This window comes from Vidua chalybeata, chromosome 5 (genome assembly GCF_026979565.1).
Source record: "Vidua chalybeata isolate OUT-0048 chromosome 5, bVidCha1 merged haplotype, whole genome shotgun sequence".
NCBI classification, from domain to species: Eukaryota; Metazoa; Chordata; class Aves; order Passeriformes; family Viduidae; genus Vidua; species Vidua chalybeata.
In genome coordinates this window covers 52,229,617-52,250,625 of record NC_071534.1, presented here as the reverse complement: position 1 = coordinate 52,250,625, position 21,009 = coordinate 52,229,617, and the positions used below count along the sequence as shown (strand labels likewise).

Genomic DNA, 21,009 nt, shown 5'->3' with positions numbered 1-21,009 from the left:
GAGAGTGAGATAGGACAGATGGGGAGTGATAAATGTCATGAGTGGGGGTGCTGCTGCACAAATACAGGCTCAGAAACTCCTGAGGGGGGCATGGAGCTGGCAGAAATCTGAGGGAGGGGTTGCAGAAGCTTCCCCAAAGGAAGGGGGAACTTGATGGGGATCCTAAGAACACCACAGAAAATTTGCTGCAGTCCAGGAGGCTGATAAAAATTGTTGACCTAGAAAACAAGAATGGAAGTACCTACTCTGTGAGGTACAGTGAATAAGGGAAAGATTTATTTGCAAACCCTTTTCTTTTACTCTGTCTCACCGTATTATACTTAACTGGACATTCAAAAGTCAGTTGCTTTAGTGTGTGTTTTAATAAATCATTGATGCTGCAAGCTATTTTAGTGTGTTTAGTCTGGTCACTTTTAAGGGAAGAGTACAGTAGTTCCAACTTCAGAGTTATGGCCAGCTGAGAGCATGTCACAATAATTTTTCAGTCACTCTCTCTCCCATCCTGCTCACTTGCACAAGGGCAAAAAGCAATGGTGTTGCAGAACCTATTAGCCTCTTCTGCACTGTTTTAGTACACTGCCTAAAGAAATAAAAGGAACTTTTAATGACTCTCAGTATTTATTTGAGTTTTATTGTGCAGAAATATAACCATCAGGCTTTTATACGGATAAGGATAAACTTAACTGCATGCAAAGTCACATAAAGAGATCTTAGCAGGAATGTAGAAATGTTTAGAGATTCTCATTGATATGTGTCTGTTCTTTGAATTAAATGAATGCAGGCTCTGAATATTGAAAATGACTAAACTGTAAAAGATAATGGCCACTTTTTAGTGTCAGAGGAAATCACTGGTCTGTCATCCCTGTGAAAAATCTGCAAGTGTGGTTTAGATCACAGATCCATCAAATTATTCAAAAGCAAATTACTTTATATAAGAAAAAAATCTTAGCAACTCCTGAAATCTAAGTTGAGAACCTATAGTGTTCACAAAATTTGACGAAAAGAAGAAAATGTTGGGTCCTAAATCTGTCATTTGTGCTGCTAGCATTTCATGTGCAGACTCTTTGAAGATTTCACGGTGAATTCAAATGTATGAATCTAATAACAGGCATGTCACTTGGTCCTACTATGCTGAAAGTGATCCTTCCTGCAAAGAAGTCTGAAACAACCAGTATGTTCACACTTATGTAGAAGAAAGAAAACCTCAAAGTTGTTTAGAAAGAGGGAGCAGAAGCCTCATTTATAGTGCAAGTGAGAGAATTTGTGTCAGGGGGAGTTTAGGTTGGGTATTAGAAAAAGATTCCTCCCCAGAGGTGGTTGGGCACTGGAACAGCTGCCTGAGGAAGTGGTCACAGCACCAGCCTGACAGCATTCAATGGTCTCAGGCACATGACTGTGATTCCAGGAGATAGTCCTGTGCAGGACCAGGATCCCTGTAGGTTCCTTTCAACTCAGCATATTCTGTGATTCTGTGAAATCAGCATTTTTATAATCAATCTCCAAAGGGAAGCAGGAGAGAAATTGAGGCTGGAACTCCTACTAGTTCTAGTTCTAGTTCTGGAGGCTAGAACTCACTTACTGTACTCTGTTTCATACAGTTAACTGTTCTGGAACACTAAGTGGCTAGCAAATTAGCCTCTAAAAAAGTGCCACTGTTCTTTAATGGCTATGGTGTTTGCATTTGAAGATCCTGTGCCTATAATTTAGTTGCCTATAATTGACAAGCAGTTCTTCACCTGAGACCCTGGAATCACACAGCCCTTTTCCCTTGCAAAGAACGTAAGTAGCTAAGATGGTACTTGTAGAAGAGTTGATTCATATAAGCTGAGGGTAGCAGTTGGGTACTCAGTGTAGACTGAGATTTCACCAAGCCTTGTTTGTTGCAACCATTTTTTTATATAAATCCTGACTGCTTGTCCTGCTGATAAAAACCCCAAATGGGTTGAAAGAAAAAGAAGGAAGAGTATCTCTAATGAAAGATGATTTTTTTAGAGAAGGGTCTGTTCCGAGCAGACTTGGGCTGAAGGCAGCAGGTTGGCAGGTTTAACTTCCTCAATAAGATACTAAAGTTGTATGGTGGTCAAAGAAGGAGATTAGCCAAGGGAAGCAGAATTTCAGGAGTAGGTGGTAAAATTGTTCCGAAGTCTCATCACTGATATAGATGCGCCACTTAATAACTAGGAGCAAAACAGTCCGCTGACACTTAAGTCCTGAGAAAGTTTTACATATTTTGTATTTACCATTTTTAAAATTGTATTTTCTATTCTTAATGAAGTATCTATTTTCCTGTGCTAAATGAAAGCTTAGCCATAACTAGCTCTAGAAGTTATCTAACACAGGGACCTTTCCTACTCAAGGAGCAACACAAGTCTAAAAGTCGCACAGTGTGTATGCTTGCTCTGCTTATTTCTGAAGGGTCTCAGGAGCTGGCAATTATATCCTTAGAAAGCTTTGGGAGTCAGTTTGAAGTCTGTAATACCAATGGAGAGGAATTGCCCTGAGTGGATCAGTATAAACAGTGCACAGAGGAACAAAATTTCAGACCCAGGGATTAAATCACAGGCATGAAACATTTCTTTCAATACATGGATATCTGTGTCATCCTTGTCATCCTTGTCATGTCATGTACACAAGGTGACAATACAAAAGAAGCGAGGTAAGTAGGATGACTGGAAGCAATAGATGAATTTAACACTTAAGCAGGCACTGGCAAACACTATGTACCTTTCTTCTGGAAGAAAACTGGAAGTTTTAAAAAGTGTGACAATTTTAAAGCATTTTAGAGTAGATTTTGTGTTTTATAAATAGACCAAGAAAGTATGGATTTTAAAATCCACAGCAAAGAGAAATCTCAAAAGAAACATATAAAACTAGGAAATGAAAACAATTAAAAAAATTAATTAGTTCAACTAAAAGGGCAGGAAGAAAATAGAGCACTTTCTTCAGTTTTTACAGAGGGTACTTAAGGTAGGAATCCAGTTGATAAACTCTTGAAGAAGATGATTCAAATATTTGATGGCTTATGTACTAAAGTGGGTAATGAAAACAGTAATTGAAGAAGTCTTGTAACACAACATATAGAATGTATTCTAGAATAGTGATTATATTCTTTGCATAAGAATTTTGTCCTAAATGGGTTCAGTTAAAAAGCACTCATTTACTTTCACCTATTTACTCTTGCCTATAAATAGCAACTGTCACATGGGTACAGAGTACAGTATTTACATAGGATGACTTTTAAAGTGCCACAGCATAAGACTAGTCATTTGTGCCAAGAGTTTTTTTTTTCTTATTCTATCTCCAGATTATTATGTTCTTATTTTAAGTTCTGTTATTATGTTCTTATTCTGTTTTATTAATGTTAGTTCTGTAACTGTGTGTCTAAAGGGCGCATGAAGAATTAATTTTCAAACACTTTTTATCTGCCTATGGGTTACTGTAATCTTCCACATCCCATTAGCAGTAACCTTCATCGTCCCTTTTCTTGAAGACAGTATGGCGACTTCTGCAGGTTTTGAAGCACAGCCCTGTGTATCTTTGATTTTCTGCAATACTGCTTGAAAGATCGAAATATCAAGCTGGATGACAACTAATGAACTGAGTGTTCAGTAATTCATCACACTGGTTTTACCAGAAGTCATTTAGTAACAAATTTGAAATAATTATCTTTGGTAGCATGAGATCACTTGCCTTCTCTGACAGAAGAATTGACACTAGTCAGAATGGCAACTGGCACTGGAAGGGGCAAATCTAACCGTGGAGTTGCAAAGTGTTCTGTGAAAAGAAACTTAGCGCCATTGTGCATGAATTTGTGATGAATCTGATCTCTGCAGCTTTGGCCCCAGTGAAGACTCAAGAACATCTGCTCTTCAGCTGTTGTGAGTTACTCCTGTTGACTGAATTTTTGTTTGGTAAGGATTTAAACATGTATGTGTGATTTTAAGACATGGGGAACTCCTCACAGCTTATCAATGCTTGTGTGGGAGACCTGTTCCTCCTTGGGCCAGCAGGAGAATAGGATTTGAAATAGGTTCAATGCTGAGCACCTGTGTCTGAAGAGGTAAACACAACACCTCAAGTACTGTGAGGTGCTTGGTAGCTTCCTCAGGAGAGAGGAGACTTTTCATTTTTCTAGATAAGAGGTTTACCGAACCACTGTCTGCATGTTCCCCAGATCATGTGAATCATCCCTGTGTGTCCATGGGCAAACAGAGATTGCAGTGGGAGTGTTTTCCTGACTCCAGGCACCAGAGCAGCTGCTGCCAGCTCCCCCTCATGCTTGTGAGCAGTGTCTGAGCTCTTGCTAGATACTGCCTGGAAAGAGAGGAAGAGGTCAGGTAGAGATGATTTTGTGCTGTGCATTTATGTTCTAATCATGAAAATATCCATAGTGGCTGCAGGCAGGAGCATGTGAGGAAAGGATGACATTGTACTGATCTCCAGAAATATTTTGCTTTGAGGTTTCTGTTACACTTCTCTAGGGGAATGCATTTGCAATTGCCTGTTGTTCACATCCTTTTCTACTGACAGAACAATGTATCTTACTCAATACCAAGACCGATATGATTCCTAATGGGACAATATCATTATCTTCCTTAATGAATAAGCAGATTCTGCCTATCATGTCAGTTTTATGGCCACAGCACATCATGGGGGAGACTAAAGAATCCATCTTATACATGATTACAAGAAAAATGAGGTAATTGAACTGAAATTTTGTTTGAGGTACCTTAATAAAAATACAAAAATATTATTGTCTTACTATGTTTACCTGACATTTTTCATAATTTTATTTGGAAAGCAGACACTGATTTCACACAGTGAAAAAATGTTTTTATTAGAAAGGCTTGGTAAGCCTAGCTAAAAGAAAGCACACTAGGAGAAAATTGTACTTTAAAAGAGGCTGTTCCATGAACTTTTCTTGTGCATTGAGGCCTGATGTTGAACATTTTCTCATTTTATAGGTTGGAAGCTTTATGGATAATTATCAAAAGGTATTTTTAATTTAAATATCATTCTTCACAAGACCCACAATGTTTTTACAATGTAGAAATATAAAAATACACATCAAAGGCAATGACCTTACATTATACTTGTTCCTGTTCTGTGGTATGGCAGCAATCCCCAATTACTCATAACAATCAGAAAAAAAACCCTATGTAAGATAAAAGCTTAGAAGAGATCTCATGGGTCACTGATTTAAATTCCTGGTAAATGCACACTCTTAGATCACAGAATCTAATTTATGAATTTGATGGTTTGTTTTGAACTATAAAGTTTCCTCCAACTCTCTGTTTTGCCTGATCTGGGGAAATGGGATGCTGGAGTGCTCCAAATGCAGCTCCCCTGGACAAAAAAAAAAAATCCTTTTTTCTATTTTCTATCTTTTATTTTATGACTCATGACTCATGCGCTCCCTGCTTCATGGAAGTATTCTTCTCCAGGTGCAAGACTTTACACTTCAAATGAGTCAAATCACAAGAATCATAAACTTTAGAAATGGACAATACTAATTTCTATTTTTTATTTATCTAAGATTCTGGAAAAAATTTCCTTTGAGTTTTTGGCATTAAAAATGTTATGTTTATTTTGCTGGTGAATGAGAAAATGCTTGGAAAGGGTGTCAGTGACTATTAAATTACTATTTTCTTATTCTTTTTTAGGCACTTGATTTAGGTGGAAAGAAAATGACATTATAGTGCAAATTATGCAACTGCGCTTCCAAAGAATGGATGTATCACCCCAGTTCACTTTAGGAAAGAATTGCCCTGACATAGACATATAGTCACAGGGATGCCAGAAGAAATGGTTTTTTTTCCATGTTTGATGTTCAGAGCAAGGAGGGATGCTACTACACAGGCATGGGTTTGAGTGTGACTAATAGAGAGTGATGCAGCTCCTTTCTTCAAATTAACGCTGGCATGTTCAGAGCTTGAATTTGTTCTCAGATGATGTAGATACAATTGTGCAGGTGCATGATGCTACTGTCACATTTGCTGCTTTGTATTTTCTCTCAACATTGAATATTTTGAAAAATATGATCACTATAGTAATTTCCTCTTACGAGTCATTATTCTTCTGGTTTTATTTACTTTAGCTACATGGGCTTTTATATGCCTACCCCTCCAATTTTTATATTTCCTTCATCCTACCTGAGTTTTATGTTTTCCTTATATTATTAGAGCTTTAGGACTGTCTGTAGATAGTAAACATACATCGTCAAATAAATAGAGTGGGGTGTGTTTGTGTGTGTGCGTGTATAAAGAAAAATGTGTTTCAAAATCAAGATCACTCAGGATAGTATTTCTAACTGCATTTGTTACTGAGAAATAGAAAGAAGGAAGATGTGATGTAAGTCAGCAACAACTGAAGAACAGAATTCAGGATGTTAGATAATACAGGACACCAAACCTCATCTTTACTTGCTTCCTTTTCCTTGAGTGTGACTCTGCTCCTTCCATGATGACTGATTTCAGTGCTATAGCCTAAATTCATTGGAATTATCGGCATATATGGACATTAATTAATGCTTATTTCTGTTTTTAAGCTCTTACCAATGAAAGTCTCTTTTTAAATGACAGTTGAGATTCTCCACTGATAATGTTATTCCCAAACTTGGTGCCCTAATCTCAAATCCATAGTCCATAAAAGCTAATCTGGTCCTGCTTGACATTGTCATGTTTTTTTCTTTTGTGTTTGCTTTTTTCTTAAATAAGATAATTTTATTTTGACAAGTAGATGATTTGCAAAACATGAAAAAAGCCATTGCAACAATTTAATTTGTGTTTGTTCATACATTTTAATTATGCACCCCATAGCTCATAAATATGAGAACTTTTAAATGCTAAGATAAGAGAGTTATCTTAGCAGAACTTTGTTGTTGCATTTTTTGGGTTTTGTTTTGCTTTTTTAAAAATAAGGTTAAATAATTAGCAGGATTTTGCAGATTTACATAACTGCTGCTTTTTTTGTTTTATATTTCCTTGTTGCTATGGTTTAACTTTTTTCAGCCTGTAATGTTTATTTTTACATTTGAAGCAAGATTTTCATATATTGTGATGCATACCTGGTACTCATAATAAACAATAAGTCAAAGGAATACATTTTTTCCCTTAGAATTCAGTTGACTTATAAAATGCTGGAAATTCTAATTTGTAAATTTATGCAGGAATTATACTGTGTTTATCATTGGCAAGAGTCTTTCAGACATAGCAGCTGCTTGTCTTCTTAATGATAATTCCTGCTTATAAGCACACTCACAGCAGGTTGGGGGATATTTACAGCTCTGCATTTTTATGATCTCTACAGTCACCTAAATGAGCAAGTTTAATTCTCTGAACTAAATAGGACTAGTTACATGAATGAAATTCCTCTCTGGAAAACTGCCTGAGTGATTAGATATGATACTACCCCAAAACCAGTATGTTTTGCCTTCTTTTTCCAACTCAAACACTTTTGAACAATTCATGTGCTTTCCGCTCTCATCCTACTGTCTAATTTTCCTTCTATAAGCTGTTTTTTTTTTTTTTTGGTGCTCTTTTTTGTTTGTTTGTTAATTAATTTCAAAAGAATCTAGTTTTCCATGAGATTTTTCAAATGTTCAACATATATCTATGGAAGTTCAGGCACACCTGAGTTAACAGCCCACCAAGAAATGGGCACAATACACCAATATTACTCCAGCACTGTGTGCTAGATAACGAACTCTAATAAATTCGAGGTCATATGCCAGGTGAAAACCTGGAGATTAAGTTACTGTATAGCAAGGAGCAACAGCACCACCACCAGGTGTTGAAAGAAAAGAGCAGTTTTAGAATCTTCAACCTTGAAGATGAAGCAAAATGGAAGAAGATGCCAATGGACAGCTCTGGCTCATTCCTGCACTCAGCGTTGTAATTGGCTACTGCTGCTTTTGGTAGCTGGTTGTGTTCATAGCTATTGCAGATTTCTAAGTGAGCTGTTTTTAAACATTAAGATCATGTATGTTCCTCTTTCTGAGCATGAATGTAGTTTTATTAGGAGGCTGAGCATTTTGCTGGGCATATGAGGATTTCCAAAGGGATATACCACTTCCTTTTTTAATATTTTTTGTGACTCTGAGTATTTTTTACTGGTTTTAAGTTCTAATGTTGTCCAGAACTTCACAGCAATAATATAATCTGAAAAAAACCCCAGTATAACAGTACAAAAAAGGTCTAAGATATAAACCATCCCTCTTAGTAAAGGACATGGTATTTTTTTCCTCAGTTGTAACAAACTGTGAATCAGAATGGTAGCACTCATATAACTTAAAGTCTGATGCAGATTTACAACCAATATTTTCAAATGTTTAAGTAGCACAGAAATACATAACATCTAGAACTACAGTACACAAGAGTTTCTCCCACTGTCAGCCTTATCCTTGCTGCTAGTCTGTTTGCTCTTCAGCCTCACAGCACAGTTCTATTTCTTCTTCCATTACATCTGCTACAGTCCATCTCTCATTAACTTCTCCTTTTCTCTTCTCGTCTTTAGCATCCTGCTAATGTCTCTCTTCATTCCAGCAGTCTCTCTACTGATGAACTGACTGGCAGATTTTTTCCCTGAATGCTCCAGACTAATCTGATCTGCACAGCCAGCTATCATCAGTATGCTCTAAAGTACTGCGTGCTGCGTGCCAATGTGTAATCTGTGCAAAAAATACCAGTTTGTTTTATGTTTTATATAGACTACAGAGTAGAAAAGGCAAAGGATTCTCAGAGATCTGCCAATTTCACTGAAACGGTCCTAATAACTGAATGCCTTCTGGACTTGATTTCATTGCACTTACCCTTTTTCTCAGATGTTTTTGTAACTGTCACACTTTAAGGGGCACAGAGCTTCCCATAACACAGAAAGTTGCTGAAAGAGCCCATTTCTCCCCTCCTTCCATCCTCTTATATTTTGGGTCTTATCAAGATTACTTTTCTTTTGTCCTACTTATTAAAAAAATGACCCAGTAATTCACCTTCTCTGTTGTGACTCAGACTTTTCACCATTTATTTCCATTCATTTGTTGCAGAAACTACAATTTCCATTCTTCATGGAGGTAGACCAGACACGTTTAAAATCATGCCTGATAGCTGTGTATTTTGTGGCTGAATTTCTTGGAGCTGCCTTTGAGACCTGAGTATCCAATTCCCAGCAGAATGCCTGCTCATGAGGCTGCTCTAAAACTACCTGTAGTTTTATAGATGCCAGTCTATATGAGTGAGAAGACTAAACAATCACTGAATTTTCAGAGCAAGTTTATGGTTCTTGAAATGAAAAACACCCCTGTGGGGTTGATTTCACTTTTGATTTTTCCTTTAATCCATACTTTTGGACAGATTAATGACGTGATTGATGGAGAATGCCTATATATCAATTTGGGTTAAGAAGTATCTTTATTGGTGTGTAATTTCTCTGATTAAGAAAATGAGACAAAATATTACAGAGGATAGGGTTTGTTAACTTAGGGATGCTCAAACAGTGCCTAGAATTACATTACTGTGGTGACAAAATATTTTCATTTTACAGCATTTTGTGCCCAAAATAACTTCAGCTTTTGAATCAGCACAATGTCATGTTGCAGCTTTGTATCACAGCTATACTGACAATATAATTGAAATAGAATTCTCCCTTAAGGAGAGGTGCTCACTTAAAAATCCAGTCTTGCATTAGATCAAGGGAAGATAAATAGTAAAAGTGCAAAGAACCTGCACTTCAGATACTAGTCTCAGGTGCAGTTGGGATCTGGCAGAGTTGTGAAAAAGCTACCAAGTTCCATCTTTTCCCATTCAACGGCATGTTAGCTGAACCCCATAGAGCGTTACCAAGTCATGCATATGCTGAAGATCATTTTAAAATAAAAGACTTAGCATCCACATGGGTCTGTTATTTACAAAACTTGATTGCTGCATGTTTATTAAGAATTTGAAACTCCATACAGAACTTTAATAAATTAGTAATTGATGATAATCTATGCCATTTGGCAAAAATGGGGTCCTCTAACTGACCTTAGAGTGAGTCAGGAGAAGAGGTACAACATTATTTTTTGCTGTCTACTAATCAAAGACAGAATATTAGTGAGAAAAGTACTTTGTTTAGCATTTGAGTAGGGTGAAAATTGAATTATTTTATGTTGAAAAGCACTAATTCTCAACCTACTCTGCCGCTCACCCCCATGAACAGTATAAGGCTGACACAGTTGGTACCAACATGTCTACTCTCGATAATTCCTTTACTATTAGCTCTCCTACACTCTCATCAGAGATGGCTCTAGAATCATCACAATTTTCAATTGCCACACTTAATGTGTTTTCTTCTTCCATAATCATAGAAAAATTAGAAATTCTTTTGAGATGAGTAATAAACAATGCTAGTCAGTATGTTTGGTATGGTTAATAGCTTAGTTAATTGTTTTGATTAGCTCTGGATCTTTGCAAAGAAAGAGAATATTATCTCTGCATAGCACTTCATTTAACTTTGACAGCATATTCACATATCAGTGTTCAGTGTAATTTAGTTAAGTGTGGCTGAGCTTCTTTCTCCCTCTATCAAGAGGCACTAGAATTTTTGCAAGAGCTTTTGTCTGCCTCAGGTACCATCGCTGCTCTGCAGTAGAAAGCAGCCATAAACTCATCTCAGTTGGTTGCTGTTTATGGATTCATCCTACAGAATCCTTAGGATGCTACTGAGACAACAGTATTTTACTTGGAATGAAGACTTGGGGAAGGTGAAGTGTTCATGGGTTATTTCATTATCTGGGTATCATTATCTGGGTACCTAAACATAGGGAAAACAACAGCAACTTCTTAGTTGTGCCAGACCAATGCTTTTGGGAGACCAGAGAAGCTGTAGGGGTTTGTGGGAGTACCTCAGCTACTTGGAATATGAGCCTTGTTTTTTTAAATTTTCTTCTTTTTGCCATAGTTTGTGTCAGTCTGAATAAACCATGCAGGATGGGAATAGGAAGGAAAGGAATGAAAAACATCAACACCTCAATACACTAAGAAGCTATGTGCTTAGCACTCACCTTGTTTCTATATGTAGAACAACTGCAATGAATTTTACAGGGCTGGAATCTTTACACAGAATCCTGTTATAAAAAGGCAGGTTAATGAGACTGTCCTTCTGCTAAAAGTTCTTATTCCTTTGGGGGAATACACAGGGAAACAGAGTGCAAATATATATATATATATGTATGTATGTATACATATACCTAGTACAGAGTAGTGAATGACTGAATTATCTAGACTACTGAATCTGAAAGAAACTTGTTAGTGAGAAAAGTGGGCTATTTTGAGGCTATGTCAGGTACCATAGAGGGTATTTGGTGATGACTGCTACAACTATAATTCAGAATAGTCTCTTTTTCTCTGCACTTTACTGATTTTTCATATTACCTGTAAGTCTGTCTAAGTCTGTGGAAGTAATGAAATGGGGATGGTGTAATTGCTTTCCTTAAGCATCTCTTCTTGGCCGTGAACTTGAGATGAATCCAAACCAGTAATAAATGTAATAGCCTGGTGGAGTAAAGACAGGGGAATTGAAATCCCTCCCACCAGAAGAACACCCTATGTATGTCTCCTGATTAGATAGAGGGGATGCACTCAGCCCTGTATCATTGACATCTATAATGCATTCCTGGCTCATTCTGGTCTTGCAAAGGCAAACATTAGTTTATTTATGTTGTAACTTGGATTCATTATCAAGTCAGAAGGAAATATAGGGAAATTTATATGGCTGTGTGCAATCTGTGATTTTTTTCCAGATTTTAACTCTTAATTTTAGCTCTTAATCTTTTTGCTTCCCTGTACCCATCAGAATCACTGAAATATGTGCCTCATTAAAAACAACAAAAAAGATAATATTGTTGTATAGATGAGAAAGAACCATGATACTTCCTTTTTGACAATCATATTTTCCAAATATCAAGTGAAAGTGAAGCATAGCATGCTTCATATGACACTCCATCATTAAATAAGGAAGTTCTAATGAAAATAATTGAGCAATGGCTGCCCTTTCTGTGTCACTTTTGTATGGCCCATTAATTCTGCCAAGTCTGTGTAAGAGTCACTATTATCGACTTCACAAAGATAATCAAGCATTAATATTAAATCAGTAGTTCATTATTTTAAAACTAATTTTATGACTGTTGGGTTGGTTTATATGATCTAATAGGGTGCTTCTTGATTTTAATGAGTGAGAAATTTTACTTTAGAACTGAGTGAAATGAGAGACCTGTCAATATATTTTAATAATGCTACTCTTGGCACTTAATAATTAGAAATTACTCTTAAGAGGAGAAAATTCATCTTTCCCTGTTTCATTTTGGAATGGAGAAATAGTATCTCTCCAAAACATTATCAAAATATTTGTGGGAATTAAAGCTGAAGACATTTCAGTAATAATTTCAGTAGAAGTTGAACTACCTGCTGATTGAACTTGTTATTCACAACATGTCATTTAAATGGCTGGACTTGATGTTTATTTTACTGAATTTGTCAGAAGTGTGTCATACAAAGGCTAGCTAAAGTACAGCTAGTAAATCACCTAAACTCAGGAATTCTTCTACTGATGCAGTGTGCTGAAGTGTACTTGACAAAGTTTATTTTAAGTCACCGTAGGTGTCATGCAGTACTTAGAAATGACTGAGTCTTGCATCATTTTGCTTTCACTAATTTTTTCCTAGTAAAGACCAAATTTTGCTCTTTCTGAAGCTAGACAACTTTGGGATCAAATTTTCAGGCAGCCTTATAAGCTTTTTGGGCTATTCATAACCAAATATTTCACTGGGCGACTTGAAAAACAAACTTTAAGGAGACATGGTACTAGTTTTACTGTATTTCCCTGAAACTGTATGACAGATATTTGCTGAGATAGCTTGGAAACAAAATTTCTTAAATTTGCAAAGCCATGTGTATTAGGGCTTAATGTAAACCACTGTCCATATTTGAAGTAGTTTATCAGTTTCTTCTTTTGACGTATAAGGTCAGATGTCTTGCTGAATTTTTTTCTGTCAGGTTGATAAAGCTGTAGGCTTCTGATGAAGGACACTATTCAGCAGATTGCATAGGGATCCAAAAGCTTTTGGCTCACATGCTCACCAGCTATCAATGATTTCCCCACTTGTACCAAGAATCAGTCTCTTAGATTTAAAAAAATGAGGACTCTGAAATGAAGCTAAATGCAAACTCTCTCTGTCCTGCTCAGAAAATATGCTTATATTAGTAATATATTATATCTGTCTTGCAAAACTTAAGGTTTAATTAACTAGAGTGTTATTATGACTTCACTAACAAGAATATAATCAGAAAATATCTTAATATTAATATTAGTATTAATATTAAAAGGCAAACTCAAGCAATCCTTTGGAATTGAAAGAATGAAAAGATTTCCTGTTTTCTGTGAAGATACCAAGCAATACTTCCATAGTTAAATGAATCAATGTCTCTCTTAATAGTGTAGTATTTACACCTAGAACCAAAATGTAAATTAAAGTAATCCATTTCCATTGTGCAAAGTAGCTGAAAATTGAAAAGTAAAAGCTTAAATGAAAACATATTGTCAGAACTGGGAAATTATGTATTTATTTTTAAAATCTTTGTATTGTGCTTAAAATATTATGATAAATATTTACTGCATTTGCATTTGATGCAGCTTGGAAAATCACTATTCTACAAGAAGGATAGTTATATAATGCACTGCAAAGACATTATAAATACAGGTGACTGACAGTGGATGAAGATTCACCCCTTGTATTGTATATAAATGTATTATATCTGTACAGAAACAAAACTTTATAACATTGAATAGTGTTGGAAAACCATAAAGCACATTTTTGAAAAGTTCCACTCCTTTTCATTAGAATAGGTATTTTTGATACACATCTAGGATACATATAAATATATATTTTAGTGAAGAAAAGACCTTGTTTGCTGATAGTGTTCCATTTTTACCAGAACAAACAGTAGATTAGATTAATGTAGTTTTTCCTCTTTCTAGAATATGCTCCATCACTTAATTCAAGTGTTTGTATGCTTAAGCTTATTCTGTCCCTAAGAGGGAAATTAATCTTCCAGGCAAGGAGGAGTGACCTGGCTAACCCCAGAGAGCAGGGAAGTTGACACTAACCAGTTGAGACTAGTAGTAATCTCATGCTGTGCAGAAGGTCTAAGTGAATAGTCTGCAAGGTTAATGTGTTAGTACTTCAAGACGGTGTCCTAGGGAAAAAAAAAGTAGATAATTAACTGACCCAGAGCCAAAGGCTATTTTGTGTTCCTACTGTCATTATGATGATAGAGATAGACTAAATAGACTTGCTGTTTTGAGAGTCTGTGCTCTGATGAATTATAAAGGCTCAAATCAGAGGAGTGCTTGCCTGTGAACTTATTGCAGTGAAACAGCAGCAGAGCAGAGGAGTGTCCTGAAACTCTTACCTGGTGAGCTGTTTTTGTCTCTTGGTAGCAAGTGTGGTAACTCTACCCAATGTGCTACTTTCCTAGCATCAGATAATACACGACAAATTTACAATTTATATTATTATCAGTATTAATAACTATATCTATAGTCATGTTGTGGTTGCATGCTGGGATGAATATGTTAAATTTTATTTAAGATAAAACATTAGATTTTTGGTAAAAGAATAAATAGTTAAGCTCTTTAAAGAAAGACTACAGTTGTCCTTTAAGAAGAGTCTAGAACAAAGAGAAATGGAATAGTAAGGTGTTTTGATTGTACTAATAAGCATGCTAAAATTAAAAAAAAAATCCACAGTCCTCATTGCATTCCCTCTCCTAAATACTGAGTGTTTTCAGGAATAGCTATCACCAGTAGAGGCTTAAAAAAAAAGCTGAATCTTGTGAATTATTTTATTCAGTGTGTGTGTGATGTTGCTAAAGGAGATTCTGAGTGGTGTAGAAATTAAAAGCTATCAATATTCTTGTGACATCAGGATAATCAGGTCAATTTACTGATAGACATAATTATTTTTGAGTTAGCAATTGACAACAGTGGCTTGAAAAAAAAATTAGCCTAATCTCAGTCCCATGAAGCCAGAAGTGATGCCATTGAGTCCACTAAAACAGTTACATCCTAATAGCATGGGGGAACTGATGGGACTACTCAGAAGAGTCATCAATCTTTTTGCCACCATTCTCATCAAGTCTGCCTTTCAAAGAAAGCCTCCTCAGCTACAGCTCTCCTTTGCTGGCATATTCACACTTAGCCCTTGTTTTTGGTTAAAGGATTAATACAGTGTGCTTTCTGCAGACTAGTTGTTCAGAAAACAATTTTGAAGATCAAATTGTGAAAAAGGATTAGCTAGGTATGTTTATTGATAACATTCAGGGAGAGTTTTACCTAAACACAAGTCCTTGCATAATATTAATTTTGTGCTTTGCTTTATATTTGTTACTGTGTCACTGAAACCAGACCAATTTTACAAGTCCACTTGAACTTATTTCAGATATATTTTAAATAAATGGATTTAAACTACAGTGCTCCCATTGCTCCTATTTAGCTGCCATCCTTATGTAGCCTTCCCAAATGATTTTATGCATTTCTTCCTGCAAACTTTCTAAAGGAAGCAAGGGCAAAATAGCACCAAATATGAGCTGGGCAAAGTCAAGTGTTGTTTGGAGACTTGTTCATGCCTCCCCAACCCAGCAGCTTGGAGAGCCAAGCTGAGAGTTATAGGAAATAGTGGCTTCAGCTGACAAATGTGTGAAGTCATTTGTGGCTATGGCAAATGCTGCTTCCATCCTTTTCATCTGTTGGGGACAGTGTTAGGAACAAGGTTAGTGTTTCAGAGCTCTACACGATTTCTATCCTTCTCTTTCTGATTTTCTGTGGTAAAAGTGGCTCATTCTGGGGCAGCAAAAATTGGTTTTTGCCTACACAGTAGGCAAAATTAAAGAGTATTTTGGTTTTGCTTGGTTGTCTTGAAGTAGCTTTTCACACTGGCATGTCACATGTCACAGATATTCAAACATTTTTCTTCAAAAGCAGCAAGCATTCTGTCACTGATGTCTGGTCTCCTGCACTGATTAAATGCAAGCACCTTGTTCAGTACAATGTCAGGCCTGTTTAGTCATTTTGTAATGGCAATTGCATAGTTTATGCAACAGCCTGACACTCACATACAGTTTCCATGTCATGCTGGCACTCATGTATTTTGAGTATGAGCTGACTCTTCCTTACTCACGGTTCTTGTCATCATTCTTATCACAACCAGCTATACTTTCATTTTTTTATGAACAAATAACATCTCAACAATTATTTCCAGAAACATAGAATAGTGTAAAATAAATACAGGTCAGATTCTGGCACTACATATGCAAAGCTGTTTTTTTCATCTGTTAGACATTTATTGTTGAATAATCTGTTTTATGTAATAATTTACACCAAAAAATGCATAGTAAAGATACTGTTCAAAGACTCTGAGGCTTAAAAAAGGCTTAATAAAATCTACTCTGCCCAGGCAAGAAAAAGAGAAAAAGTAAAAGAGATAATCAGTATATATTATTCACTAAATTTATATGCATATATATAATGTACATTTAATTTCCATCTTTTTGAAAAGGAATCAGTCTATCACAGATGATAGTACCATTTTTATCTTTATATCTTTGCATTTCTAAGAATGATTCTTTTTACAGTGGCAGAAAAATGTGTAAGAAAGCCATTTACATTCTGTTTTACCAACCACCAAAATAACTAGTTTTAATGCTCTCTATGTAGAGTACATTTTGTTTGATTTTATTTTTACAATAAATACTGATGATAACTAATAAAATATCAATAATAAAAAATAAATAAATAGATTTATTAACTTGAATGAAGCAAATAATCCTTCAACTATCATTGTTTTCTGCAAATATTATTGGCCAAGTTTTCCATTGATGGATGTAGAATGACATCACTGGGATTACAGTAAGATTTCATTTGTTTTCCTTCAGTGTCCTAGCAAAGAATATGTATAAATCAAGGAAGAAAATAGAATTCTGAAAATGTTCTTTTATTTGGAAAGACCTAGTTATAAAGTTCCTGTCCTTCTTTGTTTGACAAGGTTTTCTCAAACTCAAGGCATTAAGAGGTTGAAATCATAACAGAAGATAACTGGATGCCTTTTTCCTCTTAAGAAGCTGTGATGCATGTTTATAATTGAATTTGTAAGAAAAAATATTTTTTTGTTTTCAATGGAATAATTTCTCACACGTAGTATGGAATCACTTTGTTCTCATTTCTTGCCTTATTTAAAATAAATAAACAAATAAACAAACAAACAAATAAATAAATAATTTTGTCATTCTTCAAAGTGCTTTTTTTAGTAAACTGGCTTCACCACAGCATTACCTCTGGCTTGTGTCACTGATGAAGAGAGCTGCAGCCTAAGAAATACAGATTTCCAATTCCATAAGGGCAATATAGGCCTGAAGATAAAAAGCCTGAAGAAAGCACAAATTTATGGCATTGAGCAAGTGCAATAGCACTTTCTTTCTGTTTGTTTAGGTGTTACCTTTTTTGTGGGGCCATAATTACATACTAATTACTGCCAGAAAAAAAGATTCTCTCTATCCTGAATGGTAATTACTCTCTTACTGTGTTTCACTCCCATCACTTTCTTTTGCTCTTTTTGACCATTATCAGCTCTAATTTAGGTTTTAACATGGCTCTTGGGAAACATAAATTTCAAAATATTGTTTACATTCCTTAAAATTATGGTCATCTTGTCAATTGTGTATCAGCTAGTATCTATTACTAACTAATTAACTTAGTGTAACTGTGCAAGTACCCATGAGACTGGAGAATGTTAAAATGAAAGGTTGACTACATCTTCCTTGATCTACATGATCTAGGTTGTGTTTGAATTTCTACCACTTCAGGTGACTTCTCTTTGATTAAATTACGAGAACATCAGAATTTTCTCCTGTAAGGAAGCAATAAATGTACCCTAACAGAAAGTAGTGGAATTTGTCTTAAAAAAAAAAATTTTCTTTACCTCTCTGACATTCTCACATTACACCAGATTTTGAGACAAAATTGGAGGGACCGTAAATCACCCTTACTCAATTGACTTCTATTGGAACTGAGGTGATTTAGGCCAGCAGAAGAGGTCAGTGCCAAGAGCTGTGAGTGCTTTCAATCATGAAACAAGTCACTTGCAAATCATTAGGATGGCTTAAAAAAGATCTTACCAAAGTACATTCTGGCTTTTTTTCTCCCTGTTCTTTGAAACTTTGGTATCCACTGAGGTGACAATGAGTGAGCTGTCTACTGATGAAAATGTTTGAAATGTATTTAAAAAGAGATCAGAGTTCTCACCACCACTTCCCATCAGTAAACTCTTTTTCCCTCTGTCACAGAATTCCAGGCTCATGGGAGTGAATGAACGTAAAAGTCAGTCATACAATTATTGCACTAAGTGATATGGTAGTCACAATAAAAGGCATCCAAACTAGCAAAACTAAATATAGTGTACCCCTATCTATGTAGCACATCCTTAAATATGCAGATACCTTACCTGGTGAGGTAAAATATAACAATATTTTTTAAATGTTAAATCACCTAGTTTTCTCTTTGCTTGGAACTGTTCTTAATGACCTAAGGACTGAGAGAGTAATCATCAAAAGTCCCTAGAACTCTGTCTGTTGTGGATTTCCACATTCTTATCTGCAAGAGCATGTGCACCTGTAGATATGAATATGCACATAGGCACTTGAGATTGTTCAGTAGCATTGGCTAAGACATTTCTGGTGCATTGGCATCTTAATCATAGGATATTTCAGGTTGGAAAGAACTTCTGGAGGTCTCTAGTCCAACCTCATGCTCAAAACAGGATGCTGATTTCCATCCAGGCTTAAGCCACAACATAGAGTCAGCATGAGGTTGGATCTGGGTGTGGAGTTAGAACTTTATCCAGTCAGATTTTGAAAACCTCTGAGTATCAGGAGAAACTGAGTATCTTCTATGGGAAGCCCATTCTGTGGTCTGAGCTACCTTACCAGAAAAAGAGCTTTTACCAGTCTAAAGCTCCTGTTCCACATTATGCCCATAGTGTCTTGCATTGTACACCATTGTGGAGAGTATTGGTTCATCTCCCTGTTTGGATCTGCTCTTTGAGGGACTTGACCCACCATCTCTTCTCTAGGCTGGCCAAAGCCTGATCCTTCATCCTTTGCTCACAGGGCTTGCGATTCATCCCGTGAACATCTTGATGGCTGTGTGCTGAACTTGCTGCAGTTTATTGATGTATTTCTTATATAGAAGGGCTCAAAACACATTTACACATCTAATGTACCGGTGAAACACTTAAATGATTTGGGGAATTTTCCCATCAGTCTGCACACTAAAGGTTATGAAACAAGTTATAAGAATAAGGAGAAATTAAATAGCCTTCATAAAATGAGTTCAAACTGCACTTAGTAAATTGGAACATGAACTGCACAAGATTTTGGCATTCTGCAGAGGAGTTTTGATTTCTTCAAAAGTAAATCCATAACTGAAAAATATATTGTAAGAAAGTAGATGGAAACATTTCAGTTTTGTTCAAGCTCAGGACTGTTGACCAGCCTTGGGCTCCTAAAAGAAGCGTATGACAATGTAATGGTTATTACGAGTGGTATTTTTTAAATTATAGTAGCAGAATACCTAAAAATTCCTGTACTTCTCATCTGATTTTCAAATGCATGAAAACAACCAACCAGGTTTTCACTGTCTCAGTATTACAGTGACATGCACACCTGATTGAAGATATTCTTTTTTTGGGGTACATATTGCCAGCAGGCTTAGACTACTGTTGAAAAGATTGTAGACTGAAGCCTTACTGTGCTGACAGCTGCTCATACTAGGGGACTTGCTGATTTCGATATGCAAAATGCAGCAATGTGTGTACCTCCTATCAAGAGAAAGACTGTGCTTTAACAGCACTTTGCATATTATTATTATTATTGTTGTTTTGTTGTTGTTGTTACTATTATTAATATTATTATTACTATTATTATTATTAGTGTACTAGCACCTAAAAAGGAGAGATTTGATTGATGAGAAAGTGCTTAATCACCAGCATTTTTAAGCAGAAGATGAGTATCAATCAGGTGCTAAACCAAGTGTGAATTTGGTGGACTCGGATTTATTTATTGGATTCATCCCCTGTGAGAAATTAAACTTGTTTGTACCATGAATTCTTGATGGCCCTTGGCAGAGAGTAAAGTCCCCCAGATTCTCAAGATGGCTTTGGTTTTAGTTTTGTGAACTATGTACATCAGATATTTTGGTAGAGTATTGAGTTTTGAAGGTGTTTATGTGGCTAAACACATTTTTGACTACTTTTTAAATTAGATGCCTAAAGTGTACTGTGGGGCCCTTTCCCGGGGGTTGTTTGTTGCTTATCTTGTTCAGCACCATCTAATTTAGCATGTCTCAGCCAAGGTAATGCTCAGATTTGCTGCAAAAGCCCTGACAGCATATCTATTTCCCTCCAACTCCAAAACACCATCTCCAGACAAGACTCTTTCCTCTCTCTTCAGATCTTTGTAGATAACTGTCCTGATTCACACAAGGGGAGCAAGTAGAGCAAATTGATTCTTTCTATCCAAATGAGACAGGACTGCCCATAAGGGAACTTCTCTTTGTGTTGCTCACTGTCACTGTTTTGCCCTGGTGATGATGGGATATGTGCAGCTGTAAGAGTGCTGCCAATGGAGTGTGTATAGCCAACCTGCTCAAGGAGCAGGCATCTATAATGTCCCTAATTTAGCAATTTTATCAATGAAGCCAATCAGTTCTAATTAGTTTGTGATTAAAGAAGTAGCTATCTTCTAGGCTGTGCAAAGAGTACTGGGTAAACTGTCTTCCAGTTTTAGACTGAAATCCCCTTCCAGAAGGCAATCGTCCATGTTCTGTTCATGCCATCAAGCAGTTCATTAGCTAGCTGCTTAGGTCTAATTGATGGTGCTTTTATTTTTATCAGGTCCTGAAAAAAACCTTTAATTAGATTAGTGAGGA

General features: G+C 36.1%; 1 protein-coding gene across 2 annotated transcripts in view; it reads left to right on the top strand.

The window, feature by feature from the left end:
- GRM8 (glutamate metabotropic receptor 8) overlaps window positions 1–21,009 on the top strand; it is a 304,196-nt gene that overhangs the window by 152,635 nt on the left and 130,552 nt on the right. The window lies entirely within an intron of this gene.